This window comes from Macaca nemestrina, chromosome 3, assembly GCF_043159975.1.
Source record: "Macaca nemestrina isolate mMacNem1 chromosome 3, mMacNem.hap1, whole genome shotgun sequence".
NCBI lineage: Eukaryota > Metazoa > Chordata > Mammalia > Primates > Cercopithecidae > Macaca > Macaca nemestrina.
The window spans coordinates 70,973,660-70,999,157 of record NC_092127.1 but is presented as its reverse complement, the minus strand read 5'-3'; the positions used below and the strand labels follow the sequence as shown (position 1 = coordinate 70,999,157).

General features: G+C 37.9%; 1 protein-coding gene and 1 pseudogene across 4 annotated transcripts in view; one reads left to right on the top strand and one right to left on the bottom strand.

Moving 5' to 3' along the window:
- The window catches only part of LOC105486196 (N-deacetylase and N-sulfotransferase 3), a 217,863-nt gene that overhangs the window by 125,693 nt on the left and 66,672 nt on the right, over nt 1–25,498 (top strand). The gene's annotated exons all lie outside the window — the stretch shown is intronic.
- LOC105486195 (peptidyl-prolyl cis-trans isomerase FKBP4 pseudogene) lies at nt 21,548–22,961 on the bottom strand (annotated as a pseudogene).

Here is a 25,498-nt window from a genome sequence, read left to right as displayed (position 1 = left end):
AGAATACACAGTGAGGAAAAGATAGTCTCTTCCACAAATAGGGTTGATAAAATTGAATACGCACATATAAAAAACCAAAATGGACCCTTATCATACACCCTACACAAAAATCAATTTAAAATGGATTAAAGACTTGAAAGTAAGACCTGACACTGTAAAACATTCCAACACGAACATAAAGGAAAAACTTCATTACATTAGTCTTGGCAATGATTCTTGAATATGACACCAAAAGCATGTGCCACAAAAGCAAAAATAGACAAGTGGTGGGATTACATCAAATTTAAAAGCTTCTGCACATTAAAAAAAAATAAACTAAAATAACAAACTGAAGGAAAGTGCAACCTATAGAATGGGAGAAAATACTCTCACATTGTATGTCTAACAAGGAGTTAATATCCAAAATATAAAAGGAACTGCTACAACTCAATAGCAAAAAACAAAAACAAATAATCCAATTAGAAAATAAACAAAGAACTTGAACAGTCATTTCTCCAAAGGGCACATGACCAACAGGCATATGAAAAGAAACTATAAGCCGATGCTCCTGATGAATATAGATGTTAAAAAAGTCACCAATCATCAATTTTTATATAAATTTGTATATACAAATATAAATAAGTGCTAGTGAGAATGTAGAGAAATATATATATATAAATCACTAATCATATATATATATGTGTGTATATATATACAAGTGCTAGTGAGAATGTGGAGAAATTAGAACTCTTGTACATAGTTGGTAGGAATGTAAAATGGTGCAGCTGCTATGGGAAACTATGGAGGTTCCTCAAAAAATTAAAAATAGAACTACCATATGATTCAACAATTCGACTTCTGGGTATACATCCAAAAAAAATGAAATTGGGATCTTGAAGAGATACACGCACTCTCATATTCACTGCAGTATTATTCACATAGCCAAGATGACGAAACAACCTAAATGTCCATCAATAGGCAAATGGGTAAAAAACATGGTATATTCATACAATGAAATGTTATTCAGCCTTAAAAAGAATAGGGAAATTCTGCTATGTGTGACAACATGGATCAACATTGAGACATTATGCTAAGTGAAATAAGTCAGTCACAGAAGAACAAATACTGCATGGTTCCACTTAACATGAGACATCTGAAACAGTCGAACTCATAACAGCAGATAGTAGAGTGATGATTGCCAGGAGCTTGGGGAGGGTTCAATGGATATAAATTTTCAATTATGCATGACAAATACCCTCTAGAGATCCAACGTACAACATACACTTATAATTAACAATACTGTACTGCAAATTTAAAAATGTAAGAGGCAAAATTTTATGTTACATGTTTTTTACCACAATTTTTAAAAGAAAGAAAGAATTTTTAAAATATCTTTTTGTGTTCTTAATCTAATGAAGAAATAATCAGACAAATGCAAACTCTGATATATTCTATAAAACAAATAGTCTGGACTTTTCTAAAAAGGACAATGTAGTGTTTTTAAATAATAGGAAGAAAGGATTATTCTAGTTTAAAAGAAACTAAAAGGAATAATAATGTAATTTATAAGCCTAAGCTTTCATTGGATCTGGAATTTTTTAAAATATACATCTATAAAAGTCATTTTAAAGTTATTTTTTAGCCCCAAAATAAAGTAGCTTAAAAAACATTAATCCGTTTGTGATCTCTCATGATTTCTGTAGGTCAGAAATCAGAAAGAGCTGAACTGGGCCGGGCACAGTGGCTCACGCCTGTAACAGATCCTAGCACTGTGGGAGGCTGAGGCAGGCAGATCACATGAGGTTAGGAGTTTGAAACTAGCCTCGCCAACATGGCGAAACCCGGTCTTTACTAAAAATATAAAAATTAGCCTGGTGTGGTGGCAGGAGCCTTAATCCCAGCTACTCAGGAGACTGAGGCATGAGAATCGCTTGAACCCAGGAGGTGGAGGTTGCAGTGAGCCGAGATCGCACCATGACACTCTAACCAGGGCAACAGACAGAGCAAGGCTCCATCTAATAAAAAAAAAAAAAAAAAAAAAGATGAACTGGGTGATCCTGGCTCCAGGTTTCTCATGAGGTTGCAGTCAGATGGTGACTAGAACTGGAAAACCAGGTGGCAGTGCCTAGAGCATCTGTGAGCCAGTGGGCATCTCTTCATGTAGTCCCAGGGCTTTTCCATGTGATCTTTACCAGGGGGCTTATCTGGGCCTCTTCCCAGAACAATCAGACAGCTTTAGGGCTCCATCAAGTGTTGCAGCAAGCAAGGCAGAAGCAGAATTGCCTTGGATTCAGAAGTCACAGCATCACTTTTGCTGTCACAAAAGCCTGCCCACATTCAAACGGAGAAGAAATAAATTCTCTCTCTTTATAGGGGACTGACAACATTCTGGAAGAAACAGAAATTGTGGTAGTCATTTTTGGAAAATAGAATTTACCACAGACAACAATGAGGCAATTGGGAAAATTTAAATCTGGACTGTATAATAGATGATACTAAATTAATAACCAGTTTTCTTAGGTATGATGATGATATTTGGTTATATAAAAAATGTACTTATTCTTACATGATACATGCCAAAAGATTTGGTGGTAGTGTCTTGGTATCTGCAACTTATTTTCAAATGATTCAGCAAAATAAAAAATAAAGAGAGAGACCAGGCACCGTGGCTCACGCCTGTAGTCCCACCACTTTGGGAGGCAGACCCAGCACTTTGGGAGACAGAGGCAGGCGGATCACGAGGTCAGGAGTTCAAGACCAGCCTGGCCAATATGGTGAAACCCCGTCTCTACTAAAACTACCAAAAATTAGCCAGGCGTACACGCCTGTAGTACTAGCTACTTGGGAGGCTGAGGCAGAAGAATCGTTTGAACCCAGGAGGCGGAGATTGCAGTGAGCCAAGATCACGCCACTGCACTCCAAGCTGGGTGACAGAGTAAGACCTCATCTCAAAAAAAGAAACAAAGAAAAATTAAGTGTGGTGAAATGTAAGTACTCAGAGAATAGGTAAAGGTTATAAAGATGTTCACTCTACTAATTATTTGCCTTTTCTATAGATTTAGGGTATTTTTCTCAATTAATTGAAGAGAAAGTAGAATATAAGTCAGATAGTATTATTTTTCTGCTCTCAACCCTCCAACCTTCTCTCTTCGGAGTAGAAGGCAGGCTGCTTGCCAAGGCCTACAAGACCCTGTGTGATCCCCAAAGCTTACCTCTCTGGTTTTATCTCCAGTCAAAGGAAACAGCAAGTACAAAATCCCCATGAGTGTGCTGAGGTGTTTCAGAAAGAGCAAGCTGTTTACAATTTGCTACTTTTAATTGATGTTTCAAATATCTTCTACTTAAACCTTTGTGCACACTTCTTAGAGAATTCCTATTTTGACCTCAAGTCCCTGCCTACTCATTTCTTTCTTTGTAGTGGAAACTTCGGCCCTAAAAGAACTCAGTCAAAGCCAAATCATTTCTCACTACCCCTAAAAAAGGCCTACAAATTTGGCCCAGGAGAGGGAATCCTGGCAAGGAAAATTTTTTTTTTTTTTTTTTTTTTTTTTTTGAGACAGAGTCTTGCTCTGTCGCCCAGGCTGGAGTGCAGTGGCGCGATCTCGGCTCACTGTAAGCTCCGCCTCTCGCTTTCACGCCATTCTCCTGCCTCAGCCTCCCGAGTAGCTGGGACCACAGGCCCTCGCCGCCACGCCCGGCTAATTTTTTTGTATTTTTAGTAGAGACGGGGTTTCACTGTGTTAGCCAGGATGGTCTCCATCTCCTGACCTCGTGATCCGCCCGCCTCAGCCTCTCAAAGTGCTGGGATTACAGGCTTGAGCCTCGGCGCCCGGCCCCAGGAAATTTTTTTAAAAGGTCCCAGTTACATTCCAATTGGGAGTTTCACTAAATTGGTATCCCCCTTAGGATGCTTGATGCTCAGCTTCAGTCTTACCTCCAGGACGTACGATATTGTATCATATCTGAGATTTAGATTGCTGAGGCATTTCCTCACAAACTCGGTAGGTTCTTAAGATTTTACTTTGCAGAGTTTAATCCACTGGTGTTTTAATTTTTTATTTTTTATTTTTGTCTGGTTGCTTAGGCTAATGCTGCTTGGTGCTTTGAGTGACCTCATTTCCCTGTGGCCCTAGAGTGTGAGGTCACCTGTTGCAGATGTTAGTAATTTCCTATCTTGGGTGGAGGCCCTTACAGAAGCTTTATTCGCATATGAGTGTATTTGCTCCTGATGTTTTGGTCTTGGATGTCGGCGGAATTGTCGGTCCTTCTGAAGGTCATACGATACTGCTTTCGAGTGCGGTATTAGTAACACAGGTAATTGAATAATTGGGCCCTCTCTCTTTTCCAAAAGGAGTGGGTTTGCCACATCTTTTCTTCCAAACTAGTAAACCTAGGGTTAAGTAGGGCTTGTTGGTAAATGTAGCGTGTCAAGAGCTCACAGCCAGATATGGGCCAGTAAGCAATGTGAGTGTCCTGGGATGACAAAGGAGGAACACACACACCTCAGTTGTCTTGCTGATTCTACTCTGTGCTTCCATGTCCTCTTCTGTAAAAATGTCAATAACACTACAAAAAAAATAGAGGTCTCTCTTATGAGAAATTGGTTATTTAGTAGACATTAGAAATCAAGGTTTCAAAAAGTATTATCAGGCCATCTCAATGCTCATTGCAGTTGGCATCAGTAAAGCGAACATAGTCAAGGTGATATTCTCTATCCACAGTAAGATAAAGGGCTGAGGCATTCATTTGGCGTAAATAGGACAAATGCCGGGGAGGCTTGGCCAGGTGTCCTTTGTAGTAAAATTGTGATTCTGAAATTGCTGTTTTCCAACTTGGCAACAGCCTTAAACATCTTGGTATCCTTTAACATTATGATTTCACTTCTAGGGATATCTCCTAAGGAAAGAGTGCTAAATAGAGAAAAAGTGTTCATTGTAATGGGGACAGAAAATAGAAACAAGCTGAATGTCCAACTGAAGGGAAAATGTGTAAATAAATCATATCCACTTTGTAGATGATTGTACAGACTTAGAAATTTATGCTTATGAATAATTTGGTAATAACATGAGGTATGAGAGATATGTATAAAAGAATACAAAATTGTACATAAATGGCAAAGTTTTAAAACAAAATTTCATTAAAATAATGAAAAGATATGGATCTTTGAATGTTGAGAATTGGGCATGTTTTTCTTTCTGCTCTTCTGTATTTTGTAATTTTTCTTTAATGATGTTATATCACTTTTTCTAACAAGAAGGATAAAGCACTGCTTAAAAGTGCTAAGATGAGTTCTTAGCAAAGAATAATTATTCCTATCTAATTATGTACTAACATTTATATGAATCATACTAACATATGAATCATTTTAAGATAATATATTAAGAGGTTCATTAAAATGATACTTTTTGAGTATATAAGGAATCTTTTTCTTCACATTTCAAAACATTAACTCTTTCTAAAAGTCCATGGTGTGAGGGGTAAAACACTAATAATAATATATCAACTATCAGCAATTGTACTTCTGCCCATAACAACTGTATGGATTGCAGACAAGAACAAGGAAATAAATAATAAAGGCTCCTGGAGAAGGGAGAGAAGACAAAAGGAACCTACTTTGTGCCAGGCAATGTGCTACATGCTTTCATAAATGACCTTATTTAATCCTCACAACAACTCTATGAGGCATATATAGATGATAAAATAAGATAGATAGATAGATAATAGATAGATAGATAGATAGATAGATAGATAGATAGATAGATAGATAGATAATTATTTTACCCTAGCAGCAATTCTGTTAGATGAGGAAACTGAAAATTCTGATAGATGAAGAAGCTGAGGTTCAAAGAAGTTGCATAATTGGGCCAAAGGAAAACAACTAAGAGAAAAGTCCACATTCTTTCCACTGTCATTGTGCTTTGTTGATAGACTATCCCTAGCCCACGTTTATAGCCTTAGATAGCCTCATTTTTAAACAGAATTTGGTCACACTTCTTAGACTGGTTTCTTATCCTAAGGGATGTAGTATACACAACATTAGAACATGACAGAAAGAAGAGAAAGAATGCTAGAGCAATAGCAACAGAGAATGAAAGCTGACGAAAGAGTAAACCACAAAAACAAAAAACAAAAACAAAACACAACCCTATTAAAAAGCAGCCCAGAAATTCAAAAAGCATAGCTACATAGCAGTATGGAACTATTTTATGACAGAATATACAACTCTATGTCATGCTGAGGTAATCATCATATTCAGTACTTTATTTTCCATATACTCCTTATGTACACAATCTGTATACAGTCTGTATATGTATTAGGAAGAATGTAATATATAAAAATTATTTTGCACAATGGGTATTGCCGCTCTTTCCTTTAAGGGTTCTGGCTTGATGAGGTTTTGTTCATCGGTTTGTCTTGCTTTGCTTTTGTAATACATACAAATCCAGTAGAAGATCTACAAACACAAGCTGATTCTTAAACTGAGAAAGCAATATCCAGAGTCAGAACTTGCTTTTTGCTTATCTACCTAGCTAAAAGCTGAAGAATAGATGAAGCAGTGACTTGGTTATTGATACGCTTTGAAACATTGCACTAGAACAACTTAAAACTAGAATTGAAGCATCAACTGAAGATTTCTGTGCAACTGTGGTTTAAATTGAATGCTGCGCTTTGTATAAACATAATTTTTGTGGTTTAACTTTAGGCTGTTCTCTGCGGTCTTCCCATATAATGGGAATGCGTCAGAAGCACAGCTTCGTTTCCTGTGTAGGCTGGAAACTGTTAACTGCAAAGTTTGGAGACAGTCTCAGAGAGCTCACTGCCATATGTTAAACTAAACTTGATATGAAAAATCATATCAGCTTCCAGTTTCCCAGAACATTAAAAAGAAAAAAAAAAAAAGGAGCTCAAGCTTTATAAATATAAAAAGCATCTGTCTGCACAGGAAATTCTACTCTGTTATTTTGCAAATGATCCCTACTTATATTTACAAGAGAAATCAGATCTGATGAACTGTATAGGAAGTAACACATTATTTTGTTCAAAATTTTGACATATATATTTATAATTCTGTACAGCTGGCTGGACTGTGAACTATCACTGTACAGAGATCTCAACAGTGCTGCCCAGCATGATCTTAAAGCATGTATGTTTCCAAGTGAAAGGAGATGGAATATTTTGACAGCATGCTGCTAACTTCAACATTTTTGTTTAATGTAATTTTTGTGTCTAAATGCTCCCAACCACCATTTCCAAGACAAATAGACTCATGAGCATTCAGAAAATATTTGGCACTGTTTCATTTTAATTGTTTGCTTCTCCTTGACTCTTTGAGCCTTGAAAGAAGTCTCTCTGTAGTTGCTCACCCAGGTACAAGTGTCCTCGAGTTAATCTTTGGTAGCTCATTTTAGAATCCAACTGTGACTAAAGTCAGATTCTATGACTGCCTTCTTGCCTGCCTCTCCACTGTCACCTATAATTTTGTGATGTCTTTTGCTCTGAACCAGCTTGCTATGCTAAAAACCATCCCTTCCTTTCACATTTTATAATCCTCCTAAGATTAACAGCCAAAATCCATGACCAGAACTTTGATCACATACAGTCTACAGAGGACTTCATGCTACCTTGGTGATACCCCGTATTTTACCAGCAACCCTCTCTCAGACTTGACTATAAACCCTCTGGTGTACCTCATCAATTCAATGCTTCAGTGTTTATCCTGGATTTCATTGTTTTCTTGCCTCACAGAGGTACCTAGAGATTTTTCCAACAGAATTTTTCTGCCTTTTTCACTTAATACCCTATCTATGCCAGTATTCCCAAGTAAACTCCCTTTTACTGTAAAGCCATTAATTTTTTCTTCTGATTTCTTCTTTTCTCTTTTGCACCTTTGTCTTGCCTAGTTTTTACTTATTTTCATTCCTCTAGTAACTTAGGCTTCCTCTTACTCTCAGTTCCTTTTGTTACCATTCTTTTCTCTAAAATCAGATTAATATCATATATTAATAATAATAAGTCATCTGTCACTAAGTAGTGCCCACATTTACTAACTTCTATGACTTAAAAGTTGCTGTCTCATCTATGTTCTTTTCTTTCCTAGACGACACTTTGGAATAGTATCTTTTCTCCCCCACCTTATCACAAAAAGATTAAAATGACTTTCTAGGTAACAATTACACCTACCCTCTCGTATCTCGCAGAGTGGGAGGCACACACCATGGGCCCTCCTTGATAGGGGTGAAGCTAAACCATATCCTTGTGGCAACTGATAACAACCTCACTTGTGTGGTTTGCCTCTGCCTGTTCCTGAGGGCATGTAGACATAACGAACTTCTCTCTCAGCCTGGACCTGTGCTGGAAAAGAGCTTGACACCCATTAAAACAGGCATTTCCACTGTGAATTAGAAAGTCTCTGGAGAAGAGACTTTATGTAAATGTGTATTCTCAGTGTGGAATTGTTCTTCCATGTTTACAATTGTTTGTGTGTCTTTTTCTCTGTGCCAAATTTCAGGTGACTGGAGATTGATTAGCTTGGTCTGTGCTATCCTCACTCCACTTTAGTCAACACATTGCACATTCTTACCTTCAAAGTGGCAAAAAATGCAAATGTGTATCATTATGCTTCATTAGCTTTAGTAAAAAGTTTGCCATATTAAAGGTTAAAATTTTTGGCAATTTTTTGTACTCCTCTAATATCTAATTATTTAGATTAAAATAATTATATAATTATTCTAGTTACCTTTCTTGAATTTAAGTTTTAAAAAAAAAACCCTGCAAGCAAACATTTACCTACGTAACAAACCTGCACATCTTGCACATGTACCCCAGAACTTAAAATTTTAAAATAACCTGCAAGCAAACATTTAATCTATGTAACAAACCTGCACATCTTGCACATGTACCCTAGAACTTAAAATTTTAAAAAAACCTGCAAGCAAACCTATCCCCTGCATATTTTCTCATACTCCATCCATACATTTAACATTAGAAATTTTTTAACTGTTTCTTCTTAAATTACTTTGCACTATGCCTTCATAACACTATATGCAGATAGAAAGTTGCATATTATTGTGACCAAAGGTCATTTATTATCTAATCTTTCATCTTAGTGTTGATGATGGTCAGTTCATTAAATTGTTCTTCTCAACCTGGGATTATTAAGTCCTAATGCTCTCATGAATCCATTGCACATGATGAGTTCACTTCTCTAGCTTTTTACCCTTGTTGTAAGAATTATGAAAATAGGCAGTTGAATTATTTTCTCCATAATAATATAGAGAAATAATAATATAGAGAATGTAGAATGTTCTCAAAAACTGGTTAAGAAAGGTTACATTAAGAATTATTTCTTAAACTTCTAATACGAGACACCCACTACATTAACAGATAGAACAAAAAAGCTTCATAAGTCATAACCCCTTCTCTTAAAGAATTTACATTTTACTTAATGAGATATGAAATAATCTGATGAAAGATCCAAAAAATAAGCAATGTAATTTGAGATTGAATTATGCAGCATCAACTTGAAATTTGAGAGTAAAAATATCTATGTGAACTTCATCAATAATAGAGGTCTTCAAGGAGAAGGTAGATTTAAGTTGAAATCTTAATTTAGATTTAAATAAAAATTGAAAATAGACAAATAATTATCTATGAATTGTGAGGAAGTGAGGAGGCATTCAGGACAAGGAAGAGCAAAGCCATAAGACAGTAATAAGCAAATCAGGTGATAGAACCAAGAGTCACAAGCAAATCATTTAAATAATTCAAATATCAAATTTTTTAACTATTAAAAAAATACAGAAAATGTCAGTCTCATAGGGTTGTGGCAAAGATCAAGTTTATGAAGATAATGTATGTGAAGGTACTGGGAAATATAGAGACAGTAAGGGCTCCTGGTAAATAGGATAGGATTCTTAGGATGAAGACGGCTTAGGAAGGATTTTGCCATTTGCCTCTTTCTCATTAAAATGGCATGCAGATTATTCAGCATCCTCTATGCTGTACAGCATGAATTATTTCTAGAAGATTAATCACCAAATCAAATGCAAAAGCATCCTTCTGAGTTTTTTCTTGTCTTTGATGAAATCACTGGGTTCACTGCTTTTATCAGTTTTCATTTGGATAATATTTAAAATGATCTTTTATCCCAATTTGAATACTCTCAATCAATGTCAGCCTCTTTTAATTTGGTTTAAGATTACAGGAAAACATCATGACCCTATATATTTTTCCACCATAACTATTAAGAACAATGGAGCCAGACATATTTTAACAATGAAAGAAAATAAACGGAGTTTGCCTTTTTTTTTTTTTTTTTTTTGAGACGGAGTCTTGCTCTGTCGCCCAGGCTGGAGTGCAGTGGCCGGATCTCAGCTCACTGCAAGCTCTGCCTCCTAGGTTCAAGCCATTCTCCTGCCTCAGCCTCCCGAGTAGCTGGGACTACAGGCGCCCGCCACCTCGCCCAGCTAGTTTTTTGTATTTTTTTTTTTAGTAGAGATGGGGTTTCACCGTGTTAGCCAGGATGGTCTTGATCTCCTGACCTCGTGATCCGCCCGTCTCGGCCTCCCAAAGTGCTGGGATTACAGGCTTGAGCCACCGCGCCCGGCCTGAGTTTGCCTTTTGAGTTATCATTTAAGTTCTGGGTTTCAGATCATGATAAATATTTCAGAATAGGGGTAATCCTGGATATGATTATAAAGTATATCAAGGCTGCAACACAAGTGCTGCTGGGATTTTTTTAAAGGGACACGTTCTTATGAGTCTTGAAGTCTCAATGAAGAATGGAAGATTTGAATGAGTTTTCCTGGATGATCATGATTCGGTTAGGTGAAGGAGTGGAGAAGGCAACAATCTGCAGAAAGAATAATCCTGGAATGTTTAGAAAATCCAGGAGTGGCTTTACTGAAGTGGAAATCTAATACTGGAGAACAATGAGAAATAAAGTTGGATAGTTACAGTCAAGTTGAATGAATAACTAATTCAGTCACCGCACACACCTATTTTAACTTCTTAGGCATATTCTGTGGGTCTCAAGGACCCACAGGAAAAAAAAAGCATAAGTCCCTTTAAAAATTGTATTATGTATATGACATCCATATAACAAGGCTGAAATTAGCATCTGGATGTGTTATTTTCATATTTGTTAATTGGGGTAAAATACACATAATGTAAAATTTATCATCTTAATCATTTTTAAGTACACAACTCAGTAGTGTTAAGCACATTCACATTGTTGTGATACAGATCTCCAAAACATTTTCATATTGCAAATCTGCAACTCTATATCCATCAAACAACAATTCCATATTCCTTCTGCCCCGAATCCTTAGCAACTACCATTCTGTTTTATGTCTCTATAAATTTGACTATTCCAGGTACTTCACTTAAGTGGAACCAAACAGTATTTTTCTTATTGTTACTGGCTTATTTCACTTAGCATACTATCCTCAAGGTTCATTGATATTATCGCATGTGTCAGAATTTTCTTCCTTTTTAAGACTGAGTAATATTCCATTGTATGTATATATCACATTTGGTATATTCATTCATTCATTGATGGACACTTACATTGCTTCCACCTTGTGGCCATTGTGAATAAAAGCTGCAGTGAACATGGGTATTCAAACATCTCTTCAAGACCCTGTTTTCAGTTGTTTTAGGTATATACTCAGAAGCAGAATTGCTGGATCATATGGTAATTCTATCTTCAATTTTTTGAACAATCATTATACTGTTTTCCATAGCAGCTGCACCATTATACATTCCCACCAGCAGTGCACAGGGATTCCAACTTTCCTACAACCTTGCCAACACATTATTTCCTATTGCTTTGATAGTAGCTATCCTAATAAGTTTGAGATTGTTTTAGTATTGTCAGGTAATGTGATTTATCCTAATTGCAAGCTAAAAGTTGGCCAGCTACAATTCATGGATGCTGGAAGAAGGCATGAGGTTAAATATAAAGGACAGCAATAGCAATAGCCAGAATATCAGATATATTACCTAAGAGGAACTCCAACTTTAGAGAACCCAAATCTCACATAATAGGCAATAAACCTGTCTGACTTTTGCCCTGGAAACAGTCATGATTTTTATTATGGTGGACGATACACAAACTTGAACTTTGCCTGGGGGGAGACACTATTTCTGTCTTCCAAGGCTGTTTACTTTACAAATATCCTTAAAAAGATAGTCCAGGAAAAAAAAACCAGTTCAGTATATTTGCTTGTAAGATTTACCTAAATGAGAGACCCACTGAGAGTGTGCCCTAATGAATATCTTCACTTATCTTTAACATTAGTACTACATAAGAAAACATTTATTCCTATATATCAGATATGAATAGTAATCTATAAATTGCGGTTTGCAAAAATTAGTTTTTTAATTAAATTACATTGTAATCCAAGCCCTCATTCTGCCATAATTACTAGAAATCTAACTTCAGTTATCTGATCAATGGTGAGAATTTGGAAGTGGTAAGGGAGGGAAGGTGGAGGTCCACTCCCAATTAAACTTTTTTAAAAACTAGAAAAGTTTAAGTACCTGGAAAATGAAATAATATCCTATAGTCTTAAACCTATTACTGTGTTCAATATACATGTATCCTTGGCTTAAATGAGCAAGACTAATAAAATCCAGAAACAGCCTCATTGTTTTTCCTGTGCCCATCCTTGTAAGCCAATCTGTAGGGCTAGTTCCTCCCATCTCCCCAGAAAAAAATCTCAAGTAAGCCTCAACATTTTTGGGTTATTCTCAGATACTCAAAAGTTCTCCAGTCACTTTAGCTATGAATAAGTTTCAATTTAGTAAAGTAAGGTATCCTATATTATATAATAATCAAAGTACTAAATGTAATTTAAGGTAAAACTTTTAACCCCTGACCTCATCCTACAGCTCTACTTTACTGCAAGGAAGGCCCTTCAGTGGGAAAATGAGGGTGATAGACTTTGTCTCTATTTCTTACCTTACACCTCCAGTTAACATGGTTCTTAACATATCTAGGGTCAAAATAGAAGGGGAGTGGAGGAAGAGGAGAGGTAAGAGCCAAAGAAATAGGGTTTTTTTTTTTAACCTTTATTTTAGATTCAGGGGATGTATGTGCAAGTTTGTTAACTGGGTATATTTCCTGATGCTGAAGTTTGGGGTTCAAATGATCCCATCAACCAAGTACTAAGAATAGGACCCAACAGTTAGTTTTACAACTCTTGCCTCCCTCCCTTCTTCCCCTCTCTAGCAGTCCCCAGTGTTTATTGTTGCCATCTTTATGACATGAGTATCCAACGTTTAGCTTCCACTTATAAGTGAGAACATGTGGTATTTGGTTTTCTGTTCCTGTTAATTTGCTTGAGATAATAGACTCCAGTTGCATCTATGTTGCTGCAAACGGTATTATTTCATTACTTTTCGTGGCTGTGTAACATTCTATGGTGTACCTCTTTGAGTGGTACAAGGAAGTACACAGATAAACCTAAGAGAAAATTCAGTAGCCTGTTCAAAATAACCAGCTCAATGCCAGAAAGTAATATTTTGGAGACAAATTTGGTTAGATAGGTGACTTTTCAATTTAGCTTTGGTTTAACCTTGAGTCTTCTCAGAGCCTGGATAAAAGCCTAAGAGGAAAGCTCCATAGGATTGGGTCATGTAGTGCATCTACAGTATACCTAGTTGTACAGACACTTTCTAGAGGCTGGTGGGTGACCTAATGTCAACTAGCCCATTTCTTGACCAGCTTATACTTTTACAGGCATCTTATTTTTCAGTGATGAACACTCTGATATCTCTTAAGTGCCCTCACCTAAGCACACAGGAAAAAGAGGAAAGAAACCAAAGAGCTGTGAATTCCAAATCACAGAGTTTGTGTCACCTGCAGTAATAACCATTTACTGTAATCACTGTCAGTTACCTTTAAAACTATAGCTCTTGCCAGTGACTCATCAGGCAAAGTGCCACCTCATAGCACAAACTAATCCTTGGTACCCAAAATGCGAAAGAAATCAGGTATGTCAATGTAAAGGAGAGCAGAATTTCAGACTTGAGAGGAACCTACTCCTGACTCTCAGGGCTCAATGAGGAAGACCAGAGTACTCCAAAAAAGAAATCAGTGGCACCTTCCCTGTGTTCCCCAAAGGGTATCAGGGTCACCAGAAGTCTCCTTTAGGTCTCTTCATGTGGCCACCAGAACTCTATTTCCTTTTAGTAATTTCCCATCTACTGACCACCAAATGAAGGAGGTAGGGGCTTGAAGAGAAACATATTAAGAATGCAAGGAAACTGGATGGAAGATAAATGATGGTACAAAGGAAGGAGGAGCAGGAAATGGAAAGAACAGATCTGAGAGGAGCCAGTTTGAGATCTTGTTTCCCGAAAAGACCAATGAAGTTCCACATTATCTTCAGCAAAAATCATGCCGATAAGAAAGGAAGCAGACAGAAGGGCTGAGCATATAGTTAGCATGGGTTTGAGAAGATTCAGTTGACTGTGAAGCTCCCTTGGGAGAAGCAGGATCCGATAGAGAGACCTGAGAGGCCTTAAAAAAAGTATAGCCTGAATATCAACTTTCAATTAAGCTCACTTCTGACCATAGAGCTCTTTTAAATATCTTTTCAAAAATTACCAGATTTCAGCTGGGACAAACAGCAAATATTCTTGGCTCTATTTTCTCCCTTAAGCCAACAATATTGAACTAATCTTATTTACCAGAGATTCACCTAAGTCACATGAAAGTGAAAAGCATTTGGGTTTGTTACTATATTTTCAGCAGTTTTAGGTATATTTAGTTAATATGATTGTCCATTTATCTATAAGCCAGTTTGAAACTCATTTAAGGGATTCAACAAATAAAACAAACCAAAGTTTTAAACCAAAGGTATACCTAATAGGTGACTCAAGACCAAAACTAATAAGCCTTTTAAGGTTTAACCAAGGACTCACAAGTCAGCCCTGCAGAGGTGCAAAGAATGCAGCCCTCTCAAGATCCAGAGCCACTTCCCGAAGACAGCCAAAAGAGAAAAGGATTCAACAATGCTTTGAGAGCTGGCAATAGTAGGTATGCTAGCTACATATGGGGTTCAACCCACATTTTTGTCTGGCCATATTTTGGGGGCCAGACCACTTTTCAGTTGGTTCATCATGGAAGCAGACCCAATAAAATGCATGCCCTGACAGGCAGGAAGCCAAGCCGAGTTCTCAGGACACGAATTGAAACAAACAGGAAAACAAAAGCTGTTCATGTGAGGGAAAGGATTAATAACAAATCGGTACCCCACGACCAAAAGCCACAATTCAAACATTTTTCCTGTAGTGACTCAAACCAATAATACCATGGAAAGTTCATTTCCAGAGACTAAGACAGCAAAGACTTTCATTGTCACAGGTAGTAATGACATTATTTATGTAAATGGTAAATTTATGTATTACGTAAATCCCACAAAAAGTGTGGGATGCCTCCAGTCACAAACACAGTAATCTGTGACAACAGGCAAACAATACTGGGATGGGAGTTTCCCTTTACTAACCAAGCAATGAGGACAACGACTTCTTATAAGAGGAACTCCCCTGAGAATTGAAATGATCAAAGAAAACCTTTGGGTTCCAGGCTATCCAGCTGGCTGCCTGACACAAGCCAACACTTTGCGCTTCCCTAAAATGGACTAGAGAGAATGTCTTTAATGGTCACAAAGCCAAGATCTCAGGATATAAAACAAAGGAGAATCTCAGAATATTAGACAAAAGGAGAATCTCATCCAGTTTTTGACTCAGTTACCCACAGCAAAGTTAGTCTAACTAAACAGAAGTCTGGTAAGAACTATGAATCCACCAGCTTGTAAGGCCAGCTTAAGCAACAACCTTAGAGAGTTTATGCCTGTGCTCCTTGCCCTGTGATTCTGCTGTTTATGATAAACAATACGAAAGACAAAGACAACAGAAAACAAGGCAGCATCTCTGCAAGGGAAGGGATCAGAAAATCAGACTACTCATACCAAACAAAATCACCAGATTCACTATACCCAGCAACTAGTTCGTACAGATGATTTTCTCCTGCTAATCTGAATTTTGGAAAAGAGAGATGAGAAAATTTTACCTTCTATTCTCCACCAGGTGACACTACAGGCAGAAATCCAGGAGGACTGTCCTTGGAAAACAATGTTAACCATTTTTCTTTGCCGGCTTTTCATCGGTTGTTCCAGAATCTCATCTGCAGGCTCTGGAGCAAGTCAAGTGTCCCAGCCGCCCCACAGTGGGCACCAGAACTATAGGAATAATTGATTAAATCACTGAGCACATGATTGAGCTTGGTTTCCAGCCCTTCTCTTCTTTCTCATCTTTCTGAGGATTCAAGGATACTCGTGATATCATTTGATCCAAAGCTCCAACAGTCTAATCAAATGGTTGGTCTTTCTGACGGGGCCTATCCCCATCCCAAATCATTTCATTAGTATAAGCTATACTAGGGCCCCACCATGAATCACCTCACTAGCATAAGCTATCTGGACCACCATGAATGACAAAGAACCCTATCATTTGGGAAATTTCAGATGAACTACTTTTCCTCTCAAGAACTAGAGACAAACGCTAATCATATTCTCCATTATACAACAATCTTCAAGTGGATGAATGACCAAAGGTATTTTTACCACCTCTTTGCAAGACAAGTGGTTCAGGATCTCACTCTGGGATTTGGGGATTATTGCTATTGTCTTCGGGCCTTGGATGAAAACTGAGTCTAAAACATATTTATGTATGTTGCATATTTACATCCTCTTAATTGTAAATTGGCTAAGCCTGCGTGACTGCAGAAGGGTCAGCAGATCTGTGGCTTCTACGTGTGTCAGGCTGGGAAAAGGGCACCTTGACTAAGTTTGGAAACCCAGAAATCTTGGCTGTAGCCTGCACAGATGTACCACAGGGACACTCACTCAAATTTTGCGCAAAGTCCTACCATTTACTCATGGTTTTAGAAGGGTGGCTCAGGCCACCCCTCACTCACAGAACTCCTGTTCCAATTTTAGTTTTACAGAGTCTCACTTCTCTCTCCTCTTCTTACCTAGCAAAATAATGTCAAAAAACTAGATGTAAGGAGAATGCAGTTGACAAAACAGTTTAAAGAATTATTTTGTTGCACGTGGTACTGAAGAACAAAATGAAATCATTTCTTTAAAAAGTATTCATCCTCTTTGTGATGGTTAATCTTATGTGTCAGTTTGGTAAGGCCATGGTACTCAGATATTTGTTCAAATATTATTCTAGATGTTTCTGTGCAGGTATTTCTTTAGATGTGATAGCATTTAAATCAGTAGCCTATGAGTAAAGCAGATTACCCTCCATAATGTGGGTTGGCCTCATCCAAAAACTGAAAAGCCTTAACAGAAAAAGACTGACCTCCCCAGAAGAGAAAATTCTCCCAGCAGATTGTGCTTGGACTCAGATTGCAACTCTTCCCTGTTGTCTCCAGCCCTGCAAATTTGGGGCTCACCAAGTCTCTATAGTCACAAGCCAATTCCTCAGAATAAATCTCTGTCTGGGCCGGGTGTGGTGGCTCACACCTGTAATCCCAGCACTTTGGGAGGCTGAGGTGGGCGGATCACGAGGTCAGGAGATCGAGACCATCCTGGCTAACACGGAGAAACCCTGTCTCTACTAAAAATACAAAAAATTAGCCGGGTGTGGTGGTGGGCGCCTGTAGTCCCAGCTACTCAGGAGGCTGAGGCAGGAGAATTGTATGAACCCAGGAGGCAGAGCTAGCAGTGAGCTGAGACCGTACCACTGCACTCCAGCCTGGGCGACAGACCGAGACTCCATCTCAAAAAAAAAAAAAAAGAAAGAAATCTCTGTCTGTCTCTCATTTTCTCTCTCACTCTGTCTCTCTCTCTCTATCTCTCTCTCTCTCTGTTGGTTCTGTTTCTCTAAAGAACCCTAAAACATTTTTAATATTATATAACAATATGCAATATTAAGTATACATAATTTATTAGTAGAAATGTGCTTTCATTCTATGCACCAAGGAATACTCTGTACTATGTATTTACCTGCTGTAAGCATGTTTGTGGTCTGCATTTTCACATGTGTCCTCTGACTGTGAAAGCTGCATAATTACAAACTATCTCCAGGCCTTTCCATTTTCCATGAAGTGACTTTTTCTTTATTACTTACCTTTTATTTCTGCATTCCTACTCAACTGGCAAATAAATTGAGGCACAAATAAATAAGACTTTCTACATTAAGGATAATAAATATGAGTCACTAAATTTTTGTACAACATATCCTATTAGTTTCTTATATTTCATTAAGAGGCACCAATGCTAAAGAGATATGTAACAGGGAATAGCTGTTCAATAACACCAAAGAATGTTAAAATATAATTGAAATATGATGGGTACATATGCTACTGTATATTTTTTAAATGTCTATTGAATTTCAAAGAAATATTTGATATATGTTACATTAATTATTTAATATGGAAGAAAGCATTTTACTTTCTGTTGTGTGAATATACAAACTAAACACATTTTTAATTGTCTATGCATTTAAATGATTTATGAACATAAGGAAAGCTTACCAAATTTACTTCACTTTAACAAGAAGAGAAATCAAACACACTGGTATAATATAATTTGTGATGATAAATGCTTGTAAATTAAAGCCAATAAGTACAAGATAAAGTGGTAATCTAATAATATGTATATTATATATTTATTATAAATTATATATATTAATTATATAATATACATATGATATATGTAGATATCATTAAAAGAAAAACCTTAGGCCTAAATACAGTATCATTTGCTCAAACCAAGGGGAAAATGGTGTAAATAAAAGTTAAGTTAGATAAGATGGCCAGAAAAGCACCTTAAACAGAAGTATGACTTATGTAAATTTAAAACAATGGGAAGAGTTTCTAATGTACATAGGCAGACATCTTACAAATGGAGATTTCCTTTATAGGTGTTAATTTCTTTTACAAAAGGGTTTCAGGAAAGCCAGTTAAATTCCAGAAAGGTGTATTTCAGTTTGATAGGTGGTGATCTTTTAAACTTAGCTATTGTTTCTTAGCTAAAATTACTGAGTTCAGGGTGGAGCCCATTAAGGAACAGAGCAAAGAAAGCATTCTCTATGCCTGAACTCGGTATGGATGGGTCTGATAAAGAAGAAAACCTACTTTTCCCAAGGGCCTACTTAATTTTTGTGGGTATATAATAGGTGTATATGGGATACATGAGATGTATTGAAACAGGAATGCAATGTGTAATAATTACATAATGGAAAATGGGAATTGCATCCCCTCAAGCATTTATGTTAAAAACAATCCAATTATGCTCTTTCAGTAATTTTAAAATGTATAATTCAAATATTATTGACTATTGTCACCCTGTTGTACTATCAAATACTAGGTCTTGTTCATTAATTCTAAATATTTTTTGTACACATTAACCATCCCCACCACCCCACAGAAGGGCCCAGTGCTCTCCCCAGGAGCTGGTAACCATCTTTTTACTCTTTATCTCCATGGGTTCAATTGCTTTGAGTTTTACATACCACAACTAAATGAGAACATACAATGTTTGTCATTCTGTGCCTGGCTTATTTCACAAAAATTAATGACCTCCAGCTCTATCCATGTTGTTAAAAATGACTGAATCTCAATCTTTTTTATGGCTGAATAGTACACCATTGCGTATAAGTCCCACATTGTCTTTATCCATTCATCTGTTGATGGACACTTAGGTTGCCTCCAAATCTTGGCTATTGTGAACAGTGCTGCCACAAACACAGCAGTCCAGACATCTCTTTGTTATACTAATTTTCTTTCTCTGGGGTATATACTTAGCTGTAGGATTGCTGAATCATATGGCAAGTTCTATTTTAAGTTTTTGAGGAATCTCCAAACTGTTCTCCACAGTAGTTGTACTAATTTACATCCCCACCAATAATGTATGAGGGTTCTCTTTTCTCCAAATCCTCACAAGCATTTGTTATTGACTGTTTTGGATAAAAGCCATTTTAACTAAGGTCAGATAATATCTCACTGTAGTTTTGATTTGCACTTCTCTGATGATCAGTGATGTTGAGTACTTTTTCATATACCTATTTGCTGTTTCTATACCTTCCTTTGAGAAATGTCTTTTCATATCCTTAGCCCATTTTTTAATCAAATTATTATATTTTTTCCTTCAGTGCTGTTTGAGCTACTTAAACATTCTGCTTATTAATCCCTTGTCAGATGGGGAGTTTACAAATATTTTCTCCCATTCTATGGGCTGTCTCTTCACTTTGTTGATTGTTCTCTTCAACATTCATGTGTTGATGGACACTTAGGTTGCCTCCAAATCTTGGCTATTGTGAACAGTGCTGCCACAAACACAGCAGTCCAGATATCTCTTTGTTATACTGATTTTCTTTCTCTGGGATATATACTTAGCAGTAGGATTGCTGAATCATATGGTAAGCTCTATTTTAAGCTTTTTGAGGAATCTCCAAACTGTTCTCCACAGTGCAGAAACTTTTTAGCTTGATGTGATCCCATTTGTCTATTTTTGGTTGGTTGCCTGTGCTTGTGGGGTATTACTCAAGAAATTTTGCCCAGATCAATGTCTTGGAGAGTTCCCCAATGTTTTCTTGTAGTAGTTTCATAGTTCAAAAATCCATTTTGATTTGATTTTTGTATGTGGTGAGAGATAGGCAGATAGTGTCATTCTTCTGCATATGGATATCCAGTTTTTCCAGCACCATTTATTGAAGAGATTGTCTTTTCCCCAGTGCATGTTCTTGACACCTTTGTCAAAAATGAGTTTACTGTAGGTGTATGAATTTGTTTCTGGGTTCTCTATTCTGTTTCATTAATCTATGTGTCTGTTTTAATGCCAACATCATGCTGTTTTGATTACTATAGGTCTGTAGTATAATTTGTTTGTTTGTTTGTTTTGTTTTTAATGTTTCCACTTTATTGCTCTAGCATGGAACTTGAGGCAAGCCTGGACCTTCAGCAACATGCAAAGAAGAGGCTGAGGGGTTTGGGGACACAACCTTGCTGAGAGGGAAAACTGACAGGGGAAATACCAGAACCGGGGACAGAGGGTGGTCACCATGACACCAGAAGACATCATCAGCCATGCCATTTGGAGTGAGGAAGGGAACAGAGAAGAAATGGTGTTTCTTCCCATGTACCTAGCACCCACACGGAGGCCACATTTGGAAATGGACTGGGAGAGGGAAATGGACTGGGAGAGGGAAAGGATGGGGAAAATTGCTGCCCAGGAGTCTCCCTCTCCACCCTGGGTTCATGTCAGACCCCATCCCTACCATTTGCCTCTTCTACCCTTCGAAAATGGAACTAACAAACAGAGGGATCACAATAAATTAACATTCTAATGAGCATGTATGGATGGACATATGTTCATGTGCAATGGGGGAAGGGAAGAGGGGGTGACACCACCTAAAATGATTCCCCACCTCAATCTCCCAGCTTACTCCTTTCCCCCTTCACCCTAAAGCCACCATCCAATCAGATAGAAAAGTAAAGGTCTAATTTGCTCAAAATTCCTCAGGTTTTACAAAACTCACAGGACAGAGTAGGGAGACAGGGAGGCAGGCAGCCACAGGAGTAGAGCTGGTGGAGAGGGGCTATGCTTCTGTCTCCACTTGAGATTGGCTCTCTGTGGTGTTGCTCTTCTGCTCCTCCTTCATCTCTGTGTCAGTGGGATTGTCTCCTGAGGAAGCCTCTGGCTTGACCTTGTTCTCTTCCTCAGCCAGCCTCTCAAACATGTTGGCATAGAGCTTCTTCTCCCAGGCAAGCTTCCTGCAGATCTGCTGCTGGCACACAGCCAACTGGGCCTTGGTGGCTTCATTGTTTGGGTAGAGCTGCAGGACCTTTCAGAAGTCAGCCCATGCCAGTTCAAAGTCATTCACAACCAGGTAGTCCTCTCCCCGACAGAAGAGGCCCTTCTCGTTGTTGCTGTCCAGTTCTAGGGCCTTGTTACAGCTTTCAGTGGCAATAGAGAAGACCTGTAGATTCAGATGATATATGGCTAGGTTGAGGTGAGAGGCCAGTTGAAGGGCTTTTGCCTTCTATGCTTCCTCACTGGAAAAGCTAGACTCATATTTCAGCCAGGACACAATCTTCTTAGACAATAGAAAAGCTTGCTTGTATTTGCCTTACTTGAAGTACACAGTGTCCCGCTCTTTCACTGTGGTGCTCTGCTCCAGCTTCTCTTCTGAATTCATCTACCAAGACTCCTTGGTCTTTTCAAAACTCTTGAGGTGTAATTCATATTAGTTAGGCATTTTGTGGGATTTGGAACTTTTCCTTCCCAACACTGCCAAAAGCGTAGCTGGGTTTGAGGTACACAATGGGATGTTCTCCTTTCTACATGCACTGAATGGCCCTCCTCAGACGATAAGGCAAATCCAGGTTCTCCCCCTTGCCTGCCTCAAAGCAGAGCTCCTGATGTTCAAAGGGCTGGTCCTTGTAGCACCCTTCCAGTGCAACCTCCATGATAGCACCCTCACTGGGCCTGGATAGCCTTCACCACGAGTCTGTGTTCTCTAGGTGATTCCACCATATTCCTCTTCCATCAGATCTTCTCCCTTAAACTGAAACAACTCCACCTCAAACACAAGCGTGGCAATGGGGAGACCTTTGGAGGACTGCCTGATGCACTGTAGGCATATTCTGGTTTGCAGGTGATATGGCACACCTCCCCCACCTTCATGGCTGCTATAGCAATATCCCAAGCCTTGATGATCTCCCTTTTCCCAAGTCAAAGGAGTGATCCAGACTGGGGTCAAAGTTTGTGCCATCTAACAGCCAGCCAGTGTAGTGGACAAAGACTCGGTCCCCAATCATGGGCATCTCTGTACCTGTGCCCTCTCTCGATGACTTTCAGCATGCCTTCCTCCTGTTTGGGGCTAATGTCCACTCCCTCCATGGGCAGAGGCACCAATTGCTCCCAGCTCTAGGTCTCCTTCATCTCCTCAGCTGTCATCTCTGTGTGGCGCACTCTTTCTGGGAGCTGGCGCCGGCACCAGTGCACTCTGGGCTGAGGGCACGGGCACTACCTGCAGGGTGTGTGGGAGGCCAGGCACTGTGGCACTGACTGCGGACTGAGCAGAGGCTGGAGCACCTCTGCCAGTCTGTAGTACAATTTGAAGTCAGGTAATGTGATTCTCTCCAGTTTTGTTCTTTTTGCTCAGGATAGCTTTGACTATTCTGGGTCTTTTGTTGTTCCATGTAAATTTTAGGATAGTTTTTTGTTTTGTTTTGTTTTTGTTTTTGTTTTTTCTGTGAAGAATGTCATTAGTATTTTGAAAGGGATTGCAATGAATATGTAGATTGCTTTGGGTGGTACAGACATTTTAACAAAATTGATTCTTCTCATCCGTGAACATGGAATATCTTTCTCTTTTTTGGTGTCCTCTTCAATCTCTTTTCTCAATGTTTTATAGTTTTCACTGTGGAGATCCTTTCTTTGGTTAAATCCTAGGTGATATGGCTTGTCTGTGTCCCCACGCAAATCTCACCTTGAGTTGTAATAATCTCCACTTGTCAAGGGTGGGGCCAGGTGGAGATAATTGTATAATGGGAGAAGTTCCCCCATACTATTCTCGTGGTAGTGAATAAGTTTCATGGGATCTGATAGTTTTATAAATGGGAGTTCCCCTGCACAAGCTTTCTTGCCTGCCACCATGTCAGACGTGCCTTTGCTACTTCTTTGCCTTCTGCCATGATTGTTAGGCCTCCCCAGCCTTGTGGAACTGTGAGTCCAGTAAACCTTTTTCCTTTATAATTTACCCAGTCTGGGGTATGACTTTATTAGCTGCATGAGAACAGGCTAATATGCTACATATTTAATTTCACTTGTGCCTATTATAATTAGGATTACTTTCTTGATTTCTTTTTCAGATTGTTCACTATTAGCATAAACAATGCTACTGATTTTTGTACGTTGATTTTGTATCCTGCAACTTTACAAAATTTATCAGTTCAAATAGTTTTTTGGTGGAGTCTTTAGGTTTTCCCAAATATAAGATCATACCATCTACAAACAAGGATAATTTGACTTCTTCCTTTCCAGTTGGATGCCCTTTATTTCTTCCTCTTGTCTGATTGCTCTAGCTAGGACTTCTAGTACTATGTTGAATAACAGTGGTGAAAGTGGGCATCCTTGTCATGTTCCAGACAGTAGAGGGGAGGTTTTCAGGTTTTCCCCATTCAGTATGGTTTTAGCTATGGGTCTGTCACATATGGTTTTAATTATGTTGATGTATGTTCCTTCTACATGCAGTTTTTTGAGGGTTTTTCATGAAGGGACATTGAATTTTATCAAATGCTTTTTCAACATCCACTGACATGATCATATGGGTTTTGTCCATCATTCTACTGATATGATTTATCACATTGATTGATTTGTGTATGTTGGACCATCCTTGCAAGCCAGAGACAAATCCCACTTGGTCATGAATGAATGATCTCTTTTAACATATTAGTGAATTTGGTTTGCTAACACCTTGTTGAGGCCTTCTGCATCAAGATTCATCAGAGATATTGGCCTGTAGTTTTCTTTTTTTGATGTGTCTTTGTCTGGTTTTGGTATCAGGGTAATACTGGCTACATAGTGTGTGCTTAGAAGTATCCCCTCCTCTATTTTTTCAGAATTGTTTCAGTAGGATTGCTATTAGTTCTTTTCTAAATTTTCAACAGAATTCAGCAGTGAAGTCATTGGGTCCTACGCTTTTATTTACAGGGAGATTTTTAATTACAACTTCAATCATGTTACTTGTTATTGGTCTGTTCAAATTTTGGATTTCTTCATGGTTCAATCTTGGTAGGTTGTATGCATCTAGGAATTTGCCCATTTCTTCTAGACTTTCCAATTTTTTGCCATAGAGTTGCTTACAGTAGCCACAAATTATCATATAAATTTCTGTATTATCAGTTATAATGTCTCCTTTTTCATCTATGATTTTATATATTTGGGTCTTCTCTTTTTTCTTAGGCAAGCTAAAAGTTTGTCAATTTTCATCTTTAAAAAAACTTTTTGATTCATTGATCTTTTGTATTGTCTTCTTCATTTCCATTTCATTTATTTCTGCTCTGATCTTTATTATTCCTTTTCTTCTACTAATTTTGGGTTTGGCTTGCTCTTGCTTTTCTAGCTCTTTAAGGTGCATCATTAGGCTGTTTATTTGAAGTTTTTATTTTCTGTAGGCACTTATAGCTATAAACTTCCCTATTAGTACTGCTTTTGCTGTATTCCATACAACAAAATGGCACATTGTGTTTCCATTATCATATTTTTCAGGAAATTTTTCAATTTCCATCTTAATTTCTTCATTTACCCACTGGTCATTCAGGGGCATATTGTTTACTTTCCATGTGTTTGTATAGTTTTCAAAATTCCTATTGTCATTGATTTCTAGTTTTATTCCATTGTGGTCAGAGAATGTGCTTGATATGATTACCATTTTTTGAATGTTTTAAGATTTGTTTTGTGACCTAACATATGATCTGTCCTTAAGAATA